Source organism: Nannospalax galili, unplaced genomic scaffold (genome assembly GCF_000622305.1).
Source record: "Nannospalax galili isolate Female #2095 unplaced genomic scaffold, S.galili_v1.0 scaffold3, whole genome shotgun sequence".
In the NCBI taxonomy this organism is placed as follows: Eukaryota; Metazoa; Chordata; class Mammalia; order Rodentia; family Spalacidae; genus Nannospalax; species Nannospalax galili.
In genome coordinates, this window is record NW_008351466.1 from 7,073,247 (window position 1) to 7,084,609 (window position 11,363).

Below are 11,363 nucleotides of genomic sequence, written 5' to 3' on the forward strand. Positions count from 1 at the left end.
ACAACTCAAAAGAAGGTATCTCCTATCTGGCATTGTTGCTTGTTATGTAGCCTTTAGCTATGCATATGGACTCTTAATTAATTAAATTGGCCCCTTTAATCTTTGGTTATACTTTCCTTTTGGGTGTTTAATGTCATACAGTTGGCCCAGATAAACCAATTTATTTTTACTCTTAAATTTGTTTGAGGATCTGTTCCTCATGGGTCACATGGGCTTGGGGGGAGCCCCTGGCTCCTTTCTTTTACCAGTTCCACCTATGTAAAGATAAGTCAAAGGTCCTGCTCCACCATGGTTGGCTTCGCTTGGAAATAAAGTCTTTAAACTTTGTTGAAAAATTCACAAAATCTTCAGGCAGAAGGGCATTCAGAAGAGTTTATGCTAGTACATAAAGTAAAGGAAAATCCCCAAGGATCAAAAAAATACATGTTTTGAAAGGAATAATAACTTTACTACGTTTTTAAAACGTATCTTTCTGACATAATTCCAAGTGAATTAATCATTCCCATGTGAAATAAGCATCAGGGATCCAAGAATTCAAAAGTATTATTCCGTTCTCTCTCTGTCTCTCTCTGTCTCTCTCTGTCTCTCTCTGTCTCTCTCTCTCTCTCTCTGGTGTGTGTGTCATGTGTGTGTTCTTGTATGTGATAGTGTGTGTATGTGTCTATGGAAAGAGAGAGAGAGACATTTTCTCATGCGTTCCAATATTTATGGACTGATGGTTCATTTTTCTTCTTATAGGTTGTGAATAAGCCTACAATTGCAATGAACACTGGTACACAAAATACCTGTTCACGGTATTGCGTTCAAATCCTTTGTGTACATGCTAAGCTTTGAAATTGCTCTATTACATGGAAAATTTATGATTAACTTTTTGAGGTCCATAAACTTTTTTTGTACTCTAGGTTCATCCTTTTACATTTCTCCCTGTTACATAGAAGTGCTGAAACTCCTCATCCTCACTGATATTTATTTTAGGGTTTTTTTTTTAATAATAGCCATCTCAGTGGGTATAAGTAGTATTTCATCTTGGTTTCAATCTATCATTTCTCTTAGAGATGATATTGAGCATCTCATAATGTGCTTGCTAGCTATTTGTGTATATTCTTTGAAGAAATGCCCATTCCAATTCTTTGCTTATATTTCAACTGGATTGCTTGTTTTGTTAAATTGTGGGACATTTAATATTTCAGGATCATGGATAGTGATATATTATAGGATGTATGATTTTCGAATATCATCTCCTATTTTGTGGAATGCCATTTTACTTTATTGATCATTTCCTTTGATGAATAAGAGATACTGGTTTTCATGATATTCAATTTATCTATTTTTCTTCTGTTGGCTATGCCAAATGCTTTTTCTATATCAGTTAATATGATCACAAAGATCTTTTCCTTTATTCTGTTAATGTGTTTTGAAACTGTTTTCCTTGTGCCTGTTAGCCTTTTGGTGCTTTTAGTATATATTTTACTTATATTTTAAAATGTATTATATTTAAATACTAAGAAAATATCCTTTTCAAGATCAATTATATACCTTCCAACAATTTCTTCAAGATGTTTCACTTTTCTTATTTCATCTTTAAGCTTCCAAGATTTAATTTAATGTATGGTATGTGGTAATTAGATAAAGTGACTTCTTTGACGTGTGCTCAGTTGTCACAATGGCTAGAATTCAGGTTCTCAAAGTACAGGACCAGTCTTTAATAGTTATCAGTGAAAAATTAGAAGCCGGGCTTCTCCAAATGGAGGAACGACAGACACCAGGAAAAGAAGAGGACAATCCTGAAAAGCACAAATACCTTTAAAAATGAACTGAAAAGGTTATTTGGTCTGAAGGTAGAAGTCAATATAGAGAAAATTGCAGCTGAAATTGCACAGGCGGAGGAATAAGCAGGAGGAGAGGGGGAAGGAGGCAGCAGAGCAAGCTTTCAGGACAGCGTTGCTCCTGAGGAAAAGCAACAAGCAAAGCTGAAGAGAAGGATGAGGAGAGCATTCCCATGGAGACAGAGGAGACACACCTTGATGAAACAACAGGCAACAGAATGGTCAAGAAGTCAAGTCCACTGCAGAGGGCAAGGAGAGCAAGGGACCCGAGGTAGAAATACTGGCTGTGAGAGCAACAGTGCAGCTTTGAGGGAGCCACCCACAGAACCCATGGCAGAAGATGAATAGAAGTAAATGTTGACTTGTTTTATGTGTCCTCAATACTTTCCCCCCCCCCCCGGAGGCTCACCTGGCCTAGGCCCATGAGCAGCCTGGGATTGGGAGCCCTTGTCAGCATAGCTTACCTGTATGTCAACAAGGTTTGAGGCACAGGGAGTGGGGTGTGCACGGGGGACTGAGGGGAGGAGCGAGGCAGCCAAGTGTTGTGGGCAGCCATTGGGGTTGGTTGCCTAGGGCGGGTGGCAGCTGGCAGCTGGGGGAGCAGTGAAGGAGGCACTAGGCACTGTGGGGAGAAGAAGAGGTGAGGGGAAAAACAGGGAGGGGGAGTCGGCTGCTGGGAGGGAGCACTGCTACACAAGTGTGGGCCGGAGCAACCTTTGCCGCTCTTCTCATTCCAGCCTTGTCCTCAATACTTTACAATTTTTCTATATTATTATTTTAATTTTATGTGTATGAATGTTATGCCTGCATGTAGGTAAATGCCGTGTTGTGCAATGCCCCCGGAGGACAGAAGAGGCTGTCGGATACCCTGGAACTGGAGTTACAGACAATTGTTAGCTGCCTTGTTGGTGCTGGGATTCGAACCTAGGTCTTCTGCAAGAAAAACCAGTGTTCTTAACAGCTGAGCCATCTCTCCAGCCCCCCAATTCTTTTTTAAATGAAATATATTTATATACACGTACATATTATATTTTAATCATATTTACCCAATTACTCTCTCTTCTCTACCTCTCATTCTCATTAATCCCCTTCCTCTTCTCAACTACCCTCCATTCTACTTTCATGTTTTGTGTGTATATGTGTGTATGTGTGTGACTCAATTAATTTCATTAATATTGTCCACAGAAACATGAATATATTTACCAGAGGATACACCACTAAAGAATATGCCCCCCTTTCCCATCAACCATTAACTGTGCATTAGTGGTTAAAGATGGGGGGGCTCCATGACCTCCTCCCTTTTCAGTGACAGGGTGTTTACATGAACAATCTTGTGGATATCTTATGGAAGTAATCACTGTAAATTGAGTACAAAAGCCATTTTTCCCCACAAGTCAGCATTCCACATTCTCTAACCATTTTCCTCTACCTCTTACATTCTTACACTTTTACTTCATCTACTGCAAAGCAACATCAGTATCTTTCCCATTAAGTCCTAAGACCTCCTCAGTCTCTGGCTCCTGATTAGGTTTATAGTACCAGAGAGAAAGTCCCTCCTGTAGACCAGGCATCAAATCCAATAAGAAAGCAGCTAATCACCTCCATAATAGACTTTCCACTTTTGCAACAGTAGGCTTACCTCATTTGGTCAGTTTGTATTACACATAGGGACCTCAGATGAGGAAGATTGTTGATAACAATTCTTCAGCACCTTACATAACACTTTCCAATGCTATAAGGGCTATCGAGCAGAGAGGAAGCTTCCTGGCCAGCTTGGTTTCATCACATACGTTAACCAAGGCGTGTGGCACTTTTAGCAAAAGTCAACATACTTTAAGTGATTACTACTTTCAGCTATTCTTGTCTATTTAATAATATGTGATTTGCATATGTGTCTTGTCTGTGATCTTGACCAATTTAACTCTAAGAGATCTTTGAAGGCAGCCAGTGATTCATTCGCCTTGAGTAGCATCTTTCGCAATATGGAGCTTAGTGCTTGCTTGTTTATGGTGATACTCAATGCCTAGTCACTATTGAATTAAACTGAATAAATGCAATATACATTCTGGAAACAAATACTGAATCTTTATAATCCCATTTACTTCATTACCAGTAATGTAATTTAGAATGTTTAGTGTCATGCCATAACATATAGCCTATATTTATATTTTATATTTTATTTTATATAGTCTCCTCTACATTGTAACAAGTACTATAACAAATTGTATCAGATGGCATAAACTAATTGTGTTGTGATAGAATCCATAATATAGGAGCCACATAGCAACTTCATATATGGTTTTTCCATTGTACTTTAGTTCACTGTCTTCTAACTTTATTCTGAAATTCTCTTCACTTTTCTTATCTTTTCTATAAGAAACAAAGTACTATTTGAATATGTATGAAAGTATTTGAAGCAGAGAGCTAGTACTACTGATTCACCCAAATAAGATGCTTGCAGATTTTGCATGTTTCTGTGTGTATTTGAATGAATATGTAACACTTTGTGTAATAGAAATGTAGATTCTTTGACATAACATATGAACAGTAGTCTAAATTTCCTCAAGATTTTGCTTGAGAAAAAAGGAGGATGAGAAGGAATGTAGGGTCTAGTGACTGTGTCACCAATATAATGTTGATTAATTTTCTTAAGCAGGAGTATATTTTTATTATTTTTTAATTTAATAACCATGTTATTAGAAGAAGCATTTCATTACAGCTTTAATATATTCAATAACACATTCCAGAGCAAGGATACACCTTTTTCAAAGGTGGCTGTAAATTTTTAGGTTCACAGTTGAATTAATACAATTATACAATATTGAACTCAGTATAAACCCTGTAAGAAATAAAATTGAAGGAATTGTTAATCTTTAAAGATCTCAATTCATTTTAAAATATGCTGTTACCTAAATTTTTAATGCTACTAACGCTTAGATGTTTGCACATGTGTCTTTAATCTCTATGTATCTGATTATTACTAGTCACAGTCAGTTACACTCAGATCCTTGGCACCTGAGTATGGATATAAAGTCATCAGGTAGATTTAAATGGTAATGTTTATCACCTCTACTAATTAACATGAAGTAAATTTTTATGCTTCCTCTTCAAATATGTCTTTTTTAAAATTTGTTGATATTTTTGTGTGCATATCATACAGAACATCCCACACAATCTTATTCATCTGTATACCCACTTCCCAAATGGCACCCAGCCATAGCCTCCCCCCTCCACTGGAGACCATATACTCTGTCATCTCTGTTACTGTCCACTGTGCTTGCCCATCCACAGAATTTAGTCAGCCTATCTAGAGATCCTTGTTTTAGGAAGATCAACTCTTCCTCATCTATCAGCAATCAGTTGTCAATATTCTGTTGGATAAGATTGGGGTCTGCTGTTCATTTTCCCATTTCTATGCTGGGTTGTTGTCTGGGAGTCTTTTGGGCCACCCTGGCCAACAACTCAAAGGATGGTATTTCCTGTCTGGCATTGTTTCTTGCTATGAAGACTTTAGCTATACATATAGACTCTAAAAAGTTATATTGACCCCATTAATCTTTGGTTATACTTTCCTTTTGGGTGTTTAAGACCCTACGACTGGCTCAGATAAACCAATTTATACAATCAGGATTTTCTGGAACCATCTTCCCATCACTATTTATTCCTCTGGAGGTCTTATTAATGGTACTTTATCTTTTCTCTGTAACGTTTCCTCTTTCCATCTGTTTATGGAGCATTTTAAAATTTTTATTATTTTTATTTTATGTGCATGAGTGTATTACCTGCATGTATGTAAATGCACCTGTGTCATGCAGTGCCGCGGAGGTCAGAAGAGTGCATTGGATTCTCCTGGAACTAGAGTTATGGATGGTTGTTAGCCACCATGTGGGTGCTGGGAATCAAACCAGGGGCCTCTGCAAGAGCATCCAGTGCTCTTAACCACTGAGCAAACTCTCCAGTCCCTTGTGGAGCATTTTAATAACCTGTACAGATCTCCACTACAACGAAATGTTTTCTGAAGCACTTTATGATAGATGGTTCTGCTATTGTATTTAATCATTTCCATTAAATATTATACTAAAATTGCGTTATGATGAAATTAAATGAAAGAATAATATATTACGTTGGTTTTCATTTAGAAAACCTCATTAATTTATGTTTGAATTTAATAAAACTAACCTCTTAAATCATTTTTCCAAAGTAAAAAATATGCTTCACAGGAAGAAAAGGAGTTAGGAAAGAGTAACTAAATTACAAAGTATTATGAAAATATTTTTAGACAATAGTCTTCTCTTTTAGAATGTAATATGAAGCAGGTGCTTTCCCTAATTCTCATTCAGCCAAGCTTTTCTTAGGATATTATGCAGGTCATAGGACCATTTCCAAGTCACACAATGTCTATGAACATCTACTTTTTAAACCTTTAATTTATCCAACTAATTATCTTATTTTAGTGCATGGTAAAAGGAGGTAGCTATTTGACTTTAGTAATTATTCTCCTGGAATACTTATAGTACAATGATCATACAGGTTTGTATTAGAATAGTTAATCTACCACTTTCCTCTTTTTTCCTAAGCCATACAAAAAGAGTTGCTTCTGTATAATAAATGTAGTTTCTTGGTTTTATGTATATCTAACTGATGTATGTATGTGGTGAAACAATGGTATTTGTCACACCGTGCTTATCATGTAGTCAATAAATGCTTATTGTCTTCAATTGTCACTTCTATTCAAATAATTCTTTGACCAAGTAATTGGATATATATACATATATATATATATGAAAACTGGATATAGTATTTGAATGAGCTGATACTAAAATAAAGCAATGAATAGAATAGTTGAAAGAAAATCTTGTTGACCATGACATTGATTGAAAAAAAAAACCAGATAGGAATCTATTTCTATTTTGTCAAAGAGCTTGCCATTTCATTGCAATTACTCTTCACTACTCTAATTTCCCCACACATCTGCCAATATGCTATAACCAATAGATTTTCCTTTCTCTTTCTGTTTATAATCCATATCATTACACCATATTTTACTTTTAATACTTGCTATGACAAGAAACATAGCCTGATATCCAGGTCAGGTTCTGATGTTCTTCTGGAAAATGGTCAAAACAATGCCAAAAAGAGACATTTTCTGAAGCTCAGAACCAATGAATGAAGTAGAATTTTACTCCATGAGGAAAAGGAAACAAAACAAGGGACAAAATAAAGTTTATTTTACAGTCATAAAGGAAATAAATTACACTGAATGGGCATGTCCCTTACATTTCCATACTCTTCTATGTTGATAATTCAGTAAAAAGCATATGTGATGCTGTATATCAATATTTGTAGTAAAGTTGGGTCTCTGCCATGACATTCTAGGCATCGTGACGCAAGCTAAAAGACAGAGTCAGGAGGATTCATTTTAATAACTGTGCTTCCCTGCTACTTCTTTATTTATTTTTAATAACCACATGATTAGAAGAATCATTTCACTACAGCTTTAAAATATGCAGTAACACACTTCATACCAAGAGTACATCTCTTTCATAAGTGGGTGCGTGTTTTTAGGTTTACAGTAGAATGAATACAGTTATACAACATTGAACTCAGAATAAGCCCTGTAAGACATAATATTGAATGATTTTTTTAACCTTTAAAAAAGATCTCAACTTCATTTTAGAATATATTGTTCCTCGCAGAGAGACTCATTGTTTTTGCTACTAACACTGAGATATTGACGCATGCATCTCTAACCTGTATGTATCTGATTATTATTAGTCATAATCGGTTGCACTTGGATACTTTGTTCCTGTGTATGTCTATAAAGTCAGCAGGTAGATTTCAATGGTAACATTTATCACCTCTACCAATTTCCATGATTCCTCCTCAAATATAATACATTTTTTAAAAATTTGTTGATTTTTTTGGATATGTATATAACACAGAACATACCAAACCATCTTATTCAACTATACACCCACTTCCCAGATGGTACCCTCTCCTAGTCTCCCTCCCTCTACTAGAGCCCTGATACTCTGGAATCCCTGCTACTGTCTGCTGTGTTGTCGGCACCCCCAGCCATTCCCCATTATTTTCCCTTCTGGTGAATCTAGTCAGCCTATCTAGAGGTCTTTGATTTAGGAGGGACAGCTGTTCCTCATCTAGCAGCAATCAGTTGCCAATATTCTTTTAGATAATAATTGGAGTCTACTGCATTCTCCAAGTTCTATGCTGGGTTACTATCTGGGAGTCCCTTGGGCCACCCTGGCCAAAAACTCAAAAGAAGGTATCTCCGATCTGGAATTGTTCCTTGTTATGTAGACTTTAGCTATGCATATGGACTCTTAAGAAATTATATTGACCCCTTTAATCTTTGGAAATACTTTCCTTTGGGGTGTTTAAGGTCATACAGTTGGCCAAGATAAACCAATTTATTTTTACTCTTAAAGTCCTTTGAGGACCTGTTCCTCAGGGGTAACAGGGCTTGGGAGGAGCCCCTGGCTCATTTCTTTTACCAGTTCCACCTATATGACGATAAGTCAAAAGTCCTGCTCGACCATGGTTGGCTTCGCTTGAAAGCATGGAGGAAATGATCCCCTGTGTTGACCCTCCTCTTTGTAGATTGGACACTGATCAAGTCCATCTGGTGGGGTCTACTCGGCCTCCTTGATCAAGAGGACAGGTGACCGACCACAATTACAGGACCTTTAAAGAGATGCTAATAGTCCCCTAAAACTAGTTGACATAGGAAGGCAAGAGGCAAAAACTGTCCTCTGACCAAATTAGTATAGGCCTAAAAGTATGTCTGTTAAACATTCAAAAATGTTAGTTCCACCAGTCTGGTACTTTTAATTATTGTGTGTCATGTAGATAAATCTTGGGCAAAGACCAGTTGTTCTCAGATAAACCTTACCTAGACACATATTTCTTGATGTGCTTTGTATAATTTGTCAGAAGGTTGTAGCAGTAATATGGTTCCCTCTGGTTTTCAAAACTACCTAGGCATTATTTATCACTTGCATTGTCTCACCCTTCCATCATGGTTTTCCCAATTAAGGTACCCCCATTTTCCCCCTTTCTCACTTAATAATACCCTTCTTCTATTGTCCTACCTCTCTTGAGCTCCTTCTTTCCCTTTATTCCCTAGGTTCCTTGTATACCTTCCCCCCTCCCATAAACTAACCCAATTTTTATCCATATGTCCCTTATTAATGCCTGTTTCCTACTGTCCTTCTCTTTCAGGTTCTTTCTTTTCTTTACCTCCCTGTTTCCTTTCCATTATGCTGGTTCCTGTAGTTATGTCTGGATACATACTCACATATCAGGGTCTGGTTCTACGATCCACATATGAGGGAGAACATATGTAGACTTTCTTTCTGAGTCTGTGTTACTTCACTTAGTATAACAGTTTCTAGTTCCATCCATTTACCTGCAAATTTCATGATTTCATCTTTCTTTACTGCTGAGTAAAACTCCATCATATATATGAACCACATTTTCATTATCCACTCATCAATTGAGAGACACCTAGGTTGCTTCCATCTCTTAGCTATTGTGAAAAGAGCAGCAACAAACATGGATGTACAAGTGTCTCTGCAATAGGACGAGTTCTTTGGGTATATGCCAAGGAGTGGTATAACTGGGTCAAATTGTAGGTTCATTTGTAGTTTTTTAAGAGTTCTCCACATTGCTTTCCATGGGGATTGAACAATTTTGCAGGCCCACTAGCAGTGGATGAGTGTTCCCCTTTCTCCACATCCCCTCCAATATTTCGTATCATTTGTTCTCTTGATCTTAGACAGTCTGAATGGGGTAAGATGAAATCTTAGAGTGGTTTTAATTTGCATTTCCCTAATTATTAGTGATGTTGAACATCTTTTAAGATATTTCATAGCCATCTTTACTTCTTCTATTGAGAACTCTCTGTTCGCTCCTTAGTCCATCTTTTAATTGGGTTACTTGTTTGATTTTCTGTTTTTTGAATTCGTTATTTGTTCTGGATATTAAACCTCTGTCAGATGGGTCACTGGTGAAGATTTTTTCCCATTCTGTGGGTTTTCTATTCTCTTCCCTGATTGCCTCCTTTGATGTACAGAAGGTTTTTAGTTTAATGAATTCCCACTTGTTAATTCTTGCCATTGTTTCCTGACCGGATTAAAATACCCTTTATTACACCTGTATCTTGTAGGTTTTCCCAATGTTTTCTTCTAACAGTTGCAGAGTTTCAGGCTTTCTATTGAAGTGTTTGATACACTTGGAATTGACTTTTGTTCAGGGTGAAAGATAGAGGCTTAGTTTCATTCTTCTACAGGTTGAGATCCAGTTTTGCCAACACCATTTGCTGAACATGATGTCTTTCCTCCAGTGAATATTCTTGGCCCCTTTGTCAAATATCAGGTGGCTGAAATTGTGTTTACTCACATTTGGGTCTTCAAAAGTGTTTCATTGATCTATGGGTCTATTTTTGTGCCCAGTACCATGTTGTTTTTATGACTGTAGCTCTGTACTACATCTTATAATCTGGTATAATAATCCCCCCAACATTGCTCTTAGTGCTCAGGGTTGTTTAGTGTAACCGATGTCTTTTGGGCTTCCATATGAATCTTAGGATTTTTTTTCTAATTCTGTGAAAAATATCATGGGGATTTTGATTGGCCTTTCATTGAATCTATAAATGACTTTTGGTACAATGGTCATTTTCACAATGTTAATTCTTCCAATCCATGAGCATGGGATGTCCTTCTATCTTCTGATGTCTTCTTCAAACTTTCTTTAAAGATATAAAATTTTCATCGTAGAGCTCTTTAAAGTCTTTTGTCAGGTTTATTCTGAGATTTTTTTTTACAGCTATTATGAAGGGGAGTGTTTCCATGTGCTCTTTTTCTGGTTGCTTGTTATTGGTATGTAGAAAGGTTACAGACTTTTGTAGGTTAATTTTGTAACCTGCCACTTTACCGAACATGTTAATAATTTCTAGGGGTTTTCTGATGGAATTTTTGGCATCTCTTAGATATAATATCTTATTTTCTGCAAAAGGGATAATTTGATCTCTTCTTTTCCAATTATTACTACTTTAATTTCCTGCTCTTTTCTTATTGCTCTTGCAAGAGTTTCAAGCACTATGTTAAAGAGAAGTGGAGATAGTGTACAGCCTTTTCTGGCTCCTCATTTCAGTGGGAATGCTTCCAGTTTTTCTCCATTTAGAATGATATTGGCTGTGGGTTTGTTATGTATGGCTTTAAATATGTTGAGGTATGTTCCCTCCAGTCCAATTCTCTCTAGGTCTTTGAACATAAATGCATGTTGAATTTTGTCAAAGGCCTTCTCTGCATCTATTGAGATGACCATGTGGTTCTTTTCTATGAGCCTATTTATATGATTTATGATGTTTATTGACTTACGTATATTGAACTATCCCTGCATCTCTGGGATAAAGCTGACTTGATCATGGTGGGTGATGTTTTTGATGTGTGTCTGTATGTGGTTTACAAGTATTTTGTTGAGAATTTTTGCATCTATGTTCATTAAGGATATGGGTCT